This window comes from Rhincodon typus, chromosome 2 (assembly GCF_021869965.1).
Source record: "Rhincodon typus isolate 14 chromosome 2, sRhiTyp1.1, whole genome shotgun sequence".
Lineage (NCBI taxonomy): Eukaryota > Metazoa > Chordata > Chondrichthyes > Orectolobiformes > Rhincodontidae > Rhincodon > Rhincodon typus.
The window spans coordinates 113,694,201-113,708,621 of record NC_063333.1 but is presented as its reverse complement, the minus strand read 5'-3'; the positions used below and the strand labels follow the sequence as shown (position 1 = coordinate 113,708,621).

The window sequence follows — 14,421 nt, the reverse complement described above, 5'->3', positions numbered from 1 at the left end:
TCCTCCAATCTTACCACTTGCCATGAGGAAATTAAACACCAGGAATTCTCGATATGGAAGTCTGAGCAAGCACCTGGCTACTTCAGCTCACTCCGTGCTTTAAGGACCTCCATCTTGGACACATAGTACCAGCATCCTAGGCCAGCAACTGCAAGCACTTTGGTATCTGACACTTGCCAGCCTCTCTGCATTGCCAATGCACATCTCTGATCCACTTACAGCATGCTTCTACATTTTAAAGTTACACCTGAAAATGTTGCATGCAATAGCGAGAGTGGTGAGTCCATGAGTTATGGTTGAAGGTGCATGCAGCTAACAGGGATAGCGAGAGTGTGAGGGAGCAGAGGTGAAATGGTTGCAGAGCAGAGCAGGTCACTGACCTTGTTCCTACACAGCTTGGTATTCCTCCAGATGGCAGAGACTGCACTGACCTAAGTAACAACAGTGGAACAAGTGAGCACGGTATGGCATCATGGCCTTCTCTGGTGGTCCTATTACACCTTTAGATCCATGTCTACAAAGCAGTGCACCAATATACCCTTATTATTACATCTAGGGTAAATGTCATGAACCACGAAAGGCAGCTCCAGACTGGCTGTGCTTTTCCAGGTCCATAAAGGCTTTTAAAAAATGGCAATAGCACTGGCACCAGGAATGCCAGTCCATTCTCCAATATTTCAGCAGTAGCAATTCTTCTGGATGTAAGTGGAGCCATAAGGCAGGGGCAGGCAGTTAATGAGGCAGATTTGGAACGACAGTGGACAGGGGAAATCTATGAAACTCAACAAAATTGATTCAGTCAAAACATTAGGATTCAGCTGAAGGTATAAACTAACCAATGCAATTGCAAACGCAAGCTGCATCTACTTTCCAATTTGAAAGGCACAATAAAAATGCAAGTCTTTCAGTCTTTATCTGTTATAATATTCATTCTTGAAGCTATAATATTTAGTTTTGGGCATGAGAACTGGAAATTAGTGACTAAATTAGGAAATTCGAATCTGAGAGACAAGTTGGAATTGCTAATAATATTTTCAAGAAAATCTAATTTTTACATTGAGCGAGGTTCCAGTTTACACGAGCACAAAAAGTACAATTATACCACATAGGACGTGCCAAAAGAACACTTTACAAATTTGTGGTAGATTTGCAGATTGGTACATTAAGCATATGTGACCACATCTGAGGGCTAAACTTAATCTTTAAATGGTCAGTGTTAAATAAAATAGCACTTGTAATACATGTTACTGGTTTAATTAAAACATGTATTCCTATGCTGTAAGCTCTTGACTGGAGATAGCAATTTCCATGAAAGCTTCAGTCAGGTTCCTAATTTCAAAATAAGTATCTGTAAAACAGAATAAAGAATAAGGTTTGTGCTCAAGTTTTGACAAAGAAGTAATCAAGATTCCTAGAATTCTTCAGCTAATAGTTGCCATGAGAAGTTGACAGCAGAAACAGAGTTCTTTAACATGCGTAAGTAAAAATTAAACTCAAAATACATAATCAAAAATCATTATGCAGTATGAAAGATGGAATGTTTATAACGATGAACAAAGCAAAAGATAACAAACAAAAATCTTAATAACAAGATCTTAATAATAAAACTTCAAGGCTGGCATTCCCAGAACAGAATTGACAACAAACTGAGCAGTTAAAAAATACTTACTAATGGTTGGGATTGGAAATGAAAACCATAAGCAGTGGAAACCCACAGTTGGTCAGTCAATATTTGTTAGAGGGAAAGACATCAGTCTAGAAAACTAAAAAAAAAGTGTATTGGACATTCATCAAAATAATCTATATAAAGTAATAAAAAGGCAGATTTAGCACTGTGGCATGTTTGGCTTAATTTGCTAAATACTTTGCTTACCTTCTACCCGCTTCCCAAAAAAGATTTTTTTTTTGAAGAATATTAACTTAAATGAGAGAATTGCATGGAAAATTGCACCGTGAAATAAAATATTGCAGAAAATTAATTCTTCAAAGTTGCAAATATTTCTTGTGTCCTAAAGTGAACAAGTAACAAGATATCCACTATACTGTGCATGGTACATGGCATTTCTATCTTCTTTACAACTCCAAAGCAGTTAGTCAAGTGTTAATGCTTGGGCATTTGAAATGGTCTCCAAGCAACTGAGGAGACAGTTACAGCAAAAATACATGAATAACGTAATTGATTGTGGGGCTATGCTTATGAAGTTGATGCATGCTTTCAATTCCAACTTAGTTAGGAAATCAGTTACATTGCTGCTTCATCACAATGCCAGAATTAGTTTAGAATTGCTTGATGCCTTGGCACATTTATAGAGTGGAAATGAAATAATCTCAAGTAATAGTGAAAAGCATTCCAATATATTGACTAATTTACAATGCATCCAAATTGTCAAGTTTCAATGCAACCTTCCACTATTAATCCTCAAAGATTCTCCAATCTGTCAGGCATAGATCAATATAAGAAACAAGCACTTGCAATTTAAAACCAGTTTTGAAATCTTTTGATAAGTTAAAGCTACAAGGAGCAGTTTCAGAGCTACAAAGACTCTTACTTGCATGTAATAAAGGCACCAAAGGAAAGCAGAAAGGAGGACTTTTAAACAGAACATCTTTAAGTCAATATCAAGAAAGCAATAATTTTGGTTGAATATTTCATTCTTTAACTGACCTTTAAAATATTATTTTCTCTATTTCCAGAAACTATACCTTAACCTCATCTACCTACCTTGGATCAGTAACCCTCAATGAAAATGTGAGAATGTACTCTTAAAGGAATAAACCTTTAAGAGCAAACTGTGATAGCTTCAGAGTTATTGACGGCAGCAAGGTTTATTGAAGTCTGTACTTAGTTTTTTTCTCCATAAAGAGGTTCTTGTGGTGCAGTGGTAGTGTAGCTACCTCTGGATGTGGAGCCTGAGTTCAAGTCCTGCCTACTCCAGAGGTGTGTGATGACATCTCAGACAGATTTGAAAATATTCTATAAAATGGATGTTCCATGGTAAGGCTGTGTGATTAGCCATAATGCAGCAGTTTAATAACTACACACTCCTCCAGGCAATGTTATTCAAATAAAGAGCTCTTCTGGTGCAGTTGTAATGTCTGTACTTCTGAGCTAGAAGACCCAGATTGAAATCCCACCTGCTCCAGAGGTGTGTCATAACATGTCTGAACAAGTTGATTTTAAAAAAAAGTTTAGAATTGTAGACTGTGACTTTGGTAGATCTCTAAAGTAAATCATATCTTATGGATTCAAATAAAAAAGGTGTTTAGATGCACATTTTAGAAAAGAAGCTTTTCCCCAAAGAAACATCTTTATCCAGGTTTGGGCTCTTGCAGCAACACTTGTACTGCCTCTATCCCTGAGCCAAAAGTCCCAGATTCAAGACTCACTAGTTACAGAGGGGAGAAAGAATATCCCAAACAGGTTGATTAATAAAACTGTTATAAGTAAACAAATTAAATTGTTTTTCCCCAGTAGGGGAGTTGACTTCTGGACATAAAGAGGACCAAGAAAGGAAAGGGAGAAACTGGTGTTCGTAGTAGTTTAACAATAAAACAGTTGTATACCTCCAAATGTCCTCTACTGCTGATTCAGTGTATGGATATCAGTACATCAAATACTCAATACTCTTGCTCAAGAAAACATTACCAATCTGAGTCTTGAAACATTGAATTGAAGGGCACGACTGAATGGCCTAGCTCTAATCTGAAGATAATAATCTTCGCCAGAAATAGTTGTTTCTCTTTTTTTACCATATCAACTCAACTGCTGCCTCACAGCGCCAGGGACCTGGGTTTGATTCCACCCTCAGGCGACTGTCTGTGTGGAGTTTGCATGTTCTCCCTGTGCCTGCGTGGGTTTTCTCCAGGTGCTCCGGTTTACTTCCACAGTCCAAAGATGTGCAGGCTAGGTGGATTGCCTGTAGTGTTCAGGGATGTGTAATTTAGGTGAGTTATAGGGGGATGGGTCTGGGTGGGATGCTTACAGGGTTAGTGTGGACTTGCTGGGCCGAAGGGCCTGTGATGGACTTGTTGGGCCGAAGGGCCTGTTTCCACACTGTAGCGATTCTATGATGATGATGATGAATTAATTATCTTAAAGACCTCAATTAGACCACCCCTTAATCTTCCATTTTCAAAATAATAAAAATGCCTAATCTACACAATAGAAGATTTTAGCTCTAGTATCATTATGGTAAATCTGTGCTGCATCTTCTTCAAATTGATATATGCTTCCTAAGGTGTCCCATCCAGAACTGAACACAGTAGTACAAATTGAGCCTAACCAGAGCTGTACTGAACCATAACATAACTTCCACCTCTTGGTATTCCAGCCACCTCCAGATAAAGCTAGCATCCCATCCGTCTTTTAAATTAGGTTTTCGTGCCTGTTCACTGGCTTTGTGTGACATCTGTACTTGGACACCCAAATACCTCTGCTTCTCACCCTTTTAAAAATACTCATTTTGTTTTAGGCCCTGAAGGATATTTTCCTGCGCTGAACTCCATCTTCAACATATAAATCATGTACTGATAGAGCCAGTTAGCTCTGAGAATCATGTTTTGCACAGCAGTAATACCTATGTAAATTCAATTTACAGTATGGGAGGCTATTTAGCTGTAAGCAGCAGTGACAATTCTGCTGATGTAATCATAACAAAACACACTGCATTACTCCATCTCAATAGCTTGTTACCATCTTGGACTAGACTGCCAAATTTATGTTATGACCTGGCAGAGACCAGTAATTTTTAATTTAAATAAATCATAGAATTCCTACAGTGTGGAAGCAGACTCCATTCGGCCCATCGAGTCAATGCCGATCCACTGAACTGCATCCCACCCAGACCCACACTGGTTACCCTCTCCCTGTAACCCTGCATTTCCCATGGCTAATCCACCTAGCCTGCAGGTCCCTGGACGCTACAGGCAATTTAGCATGCCCAATCTGCCTAACCTGTACATCTTTGGACTGTGGGAGGAAACCCATGCAGACATGGGGAAAATGTGCAAACTCCACATACAGTTCCCTAAGGCTAGAACTGAACCTGGGTCCCTGGCACTGTGAGGCAGCAGTGCTAACCACAAGATCCAGGGGACTTGCTAAGAGAATAAAGCTATAAGATTCACAGTTTTGAACAACAATAATAAACGTTCCAATACAATCTACAATATATGTACAACTTGTCAATTCTGGGTTTTAGAAAATCAAGTGATTCATGTGGGTAACAGACAATGATCATTCATCCCACAGGACATATCAAAATGCAATTTCTCCCAGACGTTAGTTACACACTGGGTTATCAAATCCCATCAAACTTCAAAAGGAATCACAATTCTTCACTTTTGTCCTGACTTTGAAACTTCCTCTCAAGAAACACTGTGGTGGATCACCTCAACAAAATCTCCCATACCAGTTGATGGTCCTCTTTTTCTATGTCTACACTTCCCTGAACGCCAAAACAACACTCCAGCACTCATACATAAGCAAAACTATATCTTCACTGACAGCTAGCTTCCAATGAAGCAGTCCTGTCGCTGGATTTTTCTTCCAAGCTCCAACCTTGCTCAGCTAAATGAAATACCAATGCTGGCAGGCTTCTCCCAGAGCCAGTGATCATCTCACTTTCTCAACTCCCCAGAACTTCTAAGTCCTGATACTTGGCTGCCTAACAATTCCTAGAACTTCCTCCTGATGGCCACAGAGCTTTCCAACTGCTCTTCACCCCTCAGTGAGTCTCTTGCACAGAATCAGAGTAGTTCAGCTGCCTTTCTTTCACCTCAACATTCCTCACCTGGAATCTATATCTCTCTCCTTCTCCAACTGTGTCCTTTGAACTCCTCCTCAGTGACCTCCCAAGCTGTCTGGAGTGACCTATTGAAAACCTTACAGTAAGGTTATCCCCTATTGCTGGGCAGAATTGAACATTACTAACATTTTAAAACAGTCAAGTATAGCACCATAAGAACCAAGTGTAAAGTTGTGTTGTCACAGAATGCTGGAAGAGAATTTTCTCACAAGCTACAATTTTCTCTGCTTCCAATATTTATCCTTTAAAAGCAGTACTGAACCCCACCACAACCATCACTGGTGGCAAAACAATCATCAGCGAAACAATTTCTTTCAGTCTTTGCTCTCATTGACAATTTTAAATTGATGACAATCTATTTCGCAACCATTGTACTGTAGTCTGTGTTCATATCCAAACCCATCATAACTTTAAAAAAATTACATCTTTTTTAATATGCTGTGTTCCATTGGAAATTGACTTTGCATCTTAAGCCAATTCATAGCTTTGATTCATGACATCATGGTGAATTGCTTTACTATTCTTTCCATAATAATTTGCCCAAAACTGCACAACGTACTGTGACCAAAACAAATCATTGCACAAATGTATTATTTCCTTCTTGCATTAATGTTCTGTACAGCCCTATAGACGTTTTCTGATCTCCGTATTTCTCCAATTTTGATCTAGAGTTTCTTCATCCAAACTTATGCAACTGTGCATCCAGCTGCCTTGCTGTAAATTCTGAAATTTCCTCTTTAAATCACTGTTTCCTTTATCTTTTTCTCCTCCATTAAGTCACTTCTGAAAGCCTGCCCTTTTGACCAAACTTTACTAAACCTATTTTAACATTTCCTTATATAACTCAGAATCAAATTTTAACCAGTAATACTGTGAAACACCTTAGGGCGCTTTACTAGATATAAGCAGTTCCGATTTACAAATGTTCAACTTAGTAACACTTGCACAAATGAGATCCCACATTAGTATCAATTTTAAAGATTCGACATGCGAATGTTTGCTCATACTTATGAACAGCTATTTTATGTTGTACTACTTTGTGTTCCGACTTTCGTACAAATCGACTTAGAATGTACTATGGAATGGAATCCATTTGAAACCCCAGGACTGCCTGTATATATAGTTTTTTGTTCTGAACCTGAAATGCCTACTTGATGGTTTTATCTGCCTGAACTTTCAATGTTCAGGAAATTATGTATTTGAATTCCTAAGTCTCCAGTCAACCAAACATTCCCATTACTTTCCAACACCAAAAATGAAAGCAACAAACCAATCATTGGTTCACCAACAACTTCTACAACCTGTATTAAAAAAAACTGTTAATGCAGAAAAAACATTGCAAGATAATTCATAGGACAGTAATCAGCATCTTACAACTACTTAAATTTATACAGTATCATTAATGTAATAAGCCAACTGAAGATAACTTTTACAGAAGCATCATAAAACAAAGCAAGGCAGAACAACATAAGAATATTAGCAGAAAAGCAAATGCTTGGCCAATGAGGTAGATTTTAAAGAAATAATGTGAGGTAAGGAGGAAGAGAGGAGTACAAAGGGTATTCCAAAACTTAGACTTTAAGAAACCAAAAAGTACATCTGACAATGAAGGAACAAATAAAACTGGGGATGTGCAATAAACCAGAATTAAAAACAGTGCAATTATGAGTGCATTGTAGAAATGAGGGCAATTGGAGTTTTGGAGAGGTAAGGATTTAGATAGATTTGAAAACCAAGATGAGAATTTTAAAATCAAGGTGCTGCTTGAGTGGCAACCATTGTAGGCCAGCTAGCACAGGGATACTATGAGAACTGCCGTGGAGAGGGTATATAATTGGCAAGTGATTTTGGATGATGTTAGGTTCAAGGAGGGTAAAATGTGGGAGACCAGCTATTGTCAAGTCTAGAAGAATCAAATACATGAATGAAGGACTCAACAGATTAACTGAGAAAGGATTAAACGCGAATGATGTTATGAATTTAGGAGTAGGTGATCCATGTGATGGTGCAAGTGTGGTTGGAAGTTCATCTCAGGATCAAATATGACATCAAAAGTTTGAATAATTTTGTTTAGTTTCAGACAGTTGGTAGAGTGAAAGATGGAACCTGGGACAGAAGATAACAGCTTCAATCTTCACAATGCTTAATTGGAGGAACTACATTTCATCCAGTATTGAATGTCAAATAAGCAGTCTTAGGCATCACCACTGATCAGAAGTTCAATTTGAACAGTCAGATCAATACCTTGGCTCCTAAAGAAAGAAATATTTGGTACTGTGACATATGACTTGCTTCTTGACATTCAAAACAACTATCATTTGCTAGAGTCCAAGGTATAGTGGAATATAGGCCAAAAATACACAAAAAATACTGAAGTAATTCACAGCTTGTTGTTTGGTAGTATTGAACTCAAGTGTATTCTGAGTTGTGCAAGTGGGAGCTGGTTGGGTGCAATCAGTAGCTTGTTTGTTGCAAATAGATAAATGGATATGCTGTTTGATATGAACTTGCATGGTTGAGAAATATTGTTGAAGCAAGCTGTGAATTGTTGAAAAAGGATACATTTTGTCAAAGCATTTTATTTTGCATTCATCAGGACAGTTCATAAGAAATACAAAAGTATAAAAGTATACAGTCTTTGGGATGTATGGCCTGCATACTGTGCATCACACTGGCACTGAAATTCACACATCACATTGCTGATTTCTGTGACAGGCAGGCTTTTGGGCTTGATGGCAACATCCTTTCAGTGGCAAACACCTCTTGTGTCCGATATTAGATGCAATTCTGCAATTTGACAACATTTCCTATATAATTCTGTGTATACAAAAAATTCTGAAAATCAATTTGTCAGTCAGGTTCACAGTGTGGCATACTTGAGTGTACTCAAACTACATATATTAATACACAGAGGTTTAAAGACATTAAAAAATAGAGACACGCACATTATGCCTTTCTCAGTGCAACAAAATAGGTGAGAGCCATTCTGTGGTTCAAGTCTCATGTCACCACAGTCCACTTGCTAAAACTTAAACAAAGCTTGGCAGTTAATGGTCAGTCATCATAACTAGTACATTCTTCATCACAAAGCCTCTACCAGAGTCCATTTGCCAACCAATCAGCACATACCTCTCACCTCTCATAGAATAAAAGTGTTGGTTTGTATTTACTTTTGTATTTCTTATGAACTGTCCTGATGAATGCAAGGTGAAATGCTTTAACAAAATGTATCCTTTTTCAAAAATTCACAGCTTGCTTCAACAATATTTCCCAATCATGCAAGTTCAACAATGAAAAGCAGGCTCCATTCCTTTACATTTACTGGATCAAAATCACGTAATGTCCTACCAACAACCATGAAGGGCCACCGTCACAAGGATTGGATCTTTTCAAGGTGATAGTTAATCACCACCATTCTGGGCAAGTAAGGATGGGCAAGAGACATAGACCTAGCAAGTTCATCCAAACCTCGTCAGCAAATAAAAAAATACTCTATTCATTCCTGCACTATTCCAAATTGAGGCTAGTTGATCCCCACTTTTTAAAGGGAGCTTCACCAAACTGTGGCATATACTTCTCGTCTATCACACAAATGAAGGTTTGTATATCACAATTGAACATTGTTGACAAAATGTTGCATTTTGTTAATCGCACCTGATCAGATAGATACCATCGCAGCATGTGGAAAGCAGGAATGAACTACAAACCAAAAATGGACTGCAGGCAAGATAACAAAGAGGATCTAAAAGCATTCCTCAAAAATACTTTGTTTCCAGCTTTATTTCTTCAGCGCTCAAAATAATATTTCTAACACAAAATTTAGATCTGGATTTAGATGTGACTTGTAACGCCAAGGCATACAAGGCTATGGGTCAAGTACTAGAAAATGGGATTAGATAGTGAGGTGGTTATTTTTGACTGGCATGCATACGATGGGTCTAAGAATCCTTTTCTATGTTGTAGATCTCTATGACTCCACGACAAAAGGATTTTAAAAATTGTGCACTCACAGTATCGTTATGAAACCAACTCTTAAGATAACCTTTTGTTTCTGAGCTTAAGGCCTGTTTTAAATTAAAAGGACTCAACTCAGTACTAAAATTAGCTTACCGTTGATATCTTCACAAAATTACTGCTTCGGAATTGCAAACGGCTTTGAATTTTCAATCAAAAAGCATAACATTTCCCAGCATGCATGATCATAATTCTCTCATAGCAACAGCCAAATTGACGCCTTTCACGTTATGTTAAATTGACAATTCAAAAATAGAGACATAAATTTTATTCCAATGGAGCGGTTGAAATTAAACATTCAAGCTGGATATTTATTTGAGAAAGGCAATCAGGTGGTTCTTTTAAATGTTTTATCAAATGATAAGTCATTGTTTTTGTTAACTAGAAATAATGAAGATTGTTTTAGCAATTTGAAAACAAATAAAAATTAATTTTAAGATGTGTTTGAGCTTACGTCTTAAATCAGTCTTATCCAATGCTAGAGAGACATATTTTTGTGCACTTATGAATGTACAAGACACAGTCAGATGCAAGACAGGATCAACATTCCAACAAAGGAAGCAAATCAAATAGCAGAAACACCAAATCTACAAACTGCAGGACTGGGTGATGATAATGATCAGAACATTAACATACACAGGGCACATTCTACAGATATCTGACAAAAAACAGACCAAGTACAGTGAGTGTTGGTTCTTCAGAGAGAGAGAATTGGGAGTTAACAATAGTTCATAAAGAAATGGCAAATGAAATGAAGAAATATTTTGCTTCTGTCTTTGCTAAAGAGAATACGAAAGATGTTCCAGTCATAGCTGTGAATCAGGAAGGTGGAAGGGAGACAGGAACTTCGTGAAACTACAATCATGATAAGATGGTCAAGAGGCATATGGTGTGCTTGCCTTCATTGGTCAGGGCATAGAGTATAAAAATCAACAAGTTATGTTGCAGCTGTATAGAACTTTAGTTAGGCCACTTTGGGAATATTGCATATAGTTCTGGTCACCACTCTACCAGAAGGATTTGGAGGCTTTGGAGAGGATACAGAAAAGATGTTGCCTTGTTTGATGGATATTAGCTATTAGGAGAGATTAGACCAGCTTGGCTTGTTTTCACTTGAACATCAGAGGCTGAGGGCAACTTGATAGAAGTTTACAAACTATGAGAGGCATGTCTTTTTCCTAGGGGACATAGGTTTAACATAATAGGGGAACAGTATAAAAGGACATGTGAAAAGCAAGGCTTCTGTTTTTACACAGAAAATGATAAGTGCCTGGAATGCACTGCCAGAGGTAGTGGTAGAAGCAGACACAGGAGCAACATGTAAGAAGCATCTTGACAGAGGCATGAATAAGCAGAGAATAGAGGGATATGGACTATGTAGAGGCAAAATGCTTTTAGTTTAGAAAGACGTCATGTGTCAGCAGGGGCTTGATGAGCCAAAGGGCCTGTTCCTTTCCTGGATTGTTCTTTTTATTTGTGTTTGTTTATGAGGAAAGCAGTGCTGAGCAAACTGATGGACCTGTGGTCCAATAAATCTCCAGAACAAGATGGAATTCATTCTAGAGCCTTAAAGGAGGTTGCTAATGAGGAATATGCACTTGTGGTAATTTTCCAAAATTCTCTAGATTCATCACATTTTATCCGACTGGAAAGCAGCAAATACTACAGCCCTATTCAAGGGAAAAGGGGCAGAAAACAGGAAACTATAGGCCAGTTAGCATAACAACTATTGTGGAGTAGTTGTTAGAATTGATCATTAAAACGACTACAGTTACACACTTTGAAAACAAGACAATTGGAAGAGTTAGCATTGTTTTGTGAAAAGGAAATCATGTTTAACCAAATATTGGAGTTCTTTGAAGGGTAACACTGCTGAGGATAAGATAGAGCCTGTAAGCCTATTGTACTTGGATTTCCAGAAGGCATTTGATAAGGTGCCACATTCAAAGTTACTGCAGCAACCAAAACATGATATAAGGGTTAACATAGTAGCATAGTAGGAAGATTGGCTGGCTGACAGAAAACAGAGTTTTTTTAAACTGGATCTTTCTGGTTGGCAGGATGTGACAAGTGGAGGCCCAGAGGAATGTGTACTGGGGCCTCAACCTTTCACAATTTACATGAATAACTTACATTAGGAGGAGTGAAGGCATGGTAGCTAAATTTACAAGCAACATCATGATAGGTATAAAAGTTATGTTGTGAAGAGGACATAAGGAAGATGCAGATAGATAAGATGAGCAGGTAAACATCTGTTAGATGGATTGTAATGTGGGAAAATAAGATTGTTTACTTTGGCAAATAGCATGAAAAAAATCAGAGTATGTATATGAAAACAACGCAAAATTCCAGGGTGCAACAGGGACTTAGGTATTCTGTTGCCTGAGTCATAATAAGTTAATATGCAGGTACAGCACATAATAAAGATGACTAATGGGATGGTTTCCCTTATTATGAAAGGAACATTAAAGAATGTAATACTTCAGTTATACAGGGCATTTGTGGAATCAAACACTGTGTGTTATTTTGATTTCCTTATTTAAGGAAGGGTATAAATGTAATGGAGATGATTTAGCAGAAATTTACAAGATTGATACCTGGAATGATTGGGTTCTCTTATGTTGGACAGGCTGTGTTTGTTTTCACTAAGATTTGGAAGAGTGAGGGGTGATTTGATTAAAGATTAAGATCCTGAATGGCCCTGACAAGGCAAGCTTGAAAAGAATGTTTCCTTGTGTGTGTTTATCCAGAACTAGGGTGTACTATTTTAAAATTAGAGTCGTTTTGAGACAGAGAACGAGAAGAAATTTTTCCCTCTGAGGATTGTGCAACTTTGGAACTCTCTGCCTCAAAAAATGGTGGAGGTGGAGTAATTTAACTTTTTCAGGGTGGAGGTAGATAGATTATCATTAGGTGAGAGAATTAAGGATTACCTGGGCTAGGGAATGGGAATATGGAATTCAAAATATAACTAGATTTGCCATGTTCTTTTTGAATGGCAGAACAGGCTCAAGGGTCAAATTGATTTACTTCTGCTCCTATTTGGTATGTTCACATGCAATCAACATCAGAGAACATACTGCAATACTTGTACCATCCAAAGGTGCTGTCATCATTTAAATTGTGGGCCAACTGAAATCTGAAGACTCTTGATTGACAAGGGAGTCAAAAGTATAAGAAGAAGGTAGGAAAGCAGATTTGAAGCCACAAATGGATCAGGCATGATCTTAGAACAAAGAGAACAAAGAAAAATACAGTACAGAAACAGACCCTTTGGCCCTTCAAGATTGCGCTGACGCGTTTTGCTATTTCATATTAAAACTGTCTTCACTACAGGATCTGTATCCCTCAATGCCCTTCCTATTCATGTATTCATCTAGGTGCTTCTTGAATGCTGCTATTATGTCTGCTTCCACCTCCTCTGGCAGCATGTTCCAGGCACTCAACTCCCTTTGTGTGAAAAACTTGCCTTGCACATCTCTTTTAAACATTGCCCCTGGCATCTTGAATCTGTGCCCCCGAGTAATTGACTCCTCCACTCTGGGGAAAAAACCCTCATATTTTCCACTCTATCCATGCCATTCTCAAACTCATAAACTTCTATCAGGTTGTTCCAGTGAAAACAAACCCAGTCTATCCAACCTTTCTTCATAGCCAGAATCCCCCATACCAGGCAACATCCTGGTAAACCTTTTCTGTACCCTCTCCAAAGCATCCACATCCTTCTCGTAGTGTAGTAACCTGAACGGTATGCAATATTCCAAGTGTGGCCTAACTGAAGTTCTATAAAGCTGCAGCATAACTTGTCTGTCTTTATATTCAATGCTCCTTCCAATGAAGTCAAGCATGCCATAAGTCTTTTTTACTACCTTATCTACCTGCACTGCTGCATTCAGTGATCTGTGGACCTACACACCCAGATCCCTCTGCATGTCAATACTCCTAAGGGTTCTGTCATTCACTGTATAATTCCCACTTGTACTTGACCTTCCAAAATGCATCACCTTACATTTGTTTGGATTAAACTCCATCTGCCTTTTCTCTGCCCTTGCTTCCAATTGATCAATATCCTGCTATACCCTCTGACAACCCTTCCCACTATCCGCAATTTCATCAATCTTTGTATCATCCGCAAACTTACTAATTATGAAACAGCAGAGTAGGCTGGAGGGGCTGAATGGCCTACTCCTGCTCCTAATTCATATGTTCATAAACCAATATTAAAAAATAGCGTGCAATTATTTTTGATCATTACGTATGCTTTACTTTTGGTTAATACCTTTTGTTTATCTATTAAAATGATGAATAGTGCAGATAAAAATACCAAACATCACCAACACGAAAGCAGTGTCCTTACAGAGGGAAGTTGCTTTCCCACTCAAAAAACCTATTTCAGACCTGAATAAAGCAAGTACAACCGATAATGCAGGGTCCAGCATCAGGACGAAGGGTAAACGGCACCTACCTACATTCTGAATGCACAGCATGAACAGGTCTGGCATATGGTTCACTTGTTGAGTGTGTTAACTTGCATAATCACCCCAATAAACAGAAGTTGCCATTCTCGATAAAATTAGAACCTGTACAAGAAATGATATGT

The 14,421-nt window shown here is 38.2% G+C and overlaps 1 protein-coding gene across 2 annotated transcripts in view; it reads right to left on the bottom strand.

Annotated features, from left to right (window-relative positions):
• Positions 1-380: 380 nt before the first annotated feature.
• mcur1 (mitochondrial calcium uniporter regulator 1) overlaps positions 381-14,421 on the bottom strand; it is a 57,658-nt gene continuing 43,617 nt past the window's right edge. The window contains exons 10-11 of one of the 2 annotated variants that reach the window (XR_007264379.1): positions 1,670-1,763; positions 381-1,348 (exon numbers count right to left, since the gene is read on the bottom strand). The gene's annotated coding sequence lies outside the window, so the exon portion shown is untranslated. The remainder of the gene's footprint in view (positions 1,349-1,669; positions 1,764-14,421) is intronic. The other variant, XR_007264380.1, reaches the window with a different exon arrangement.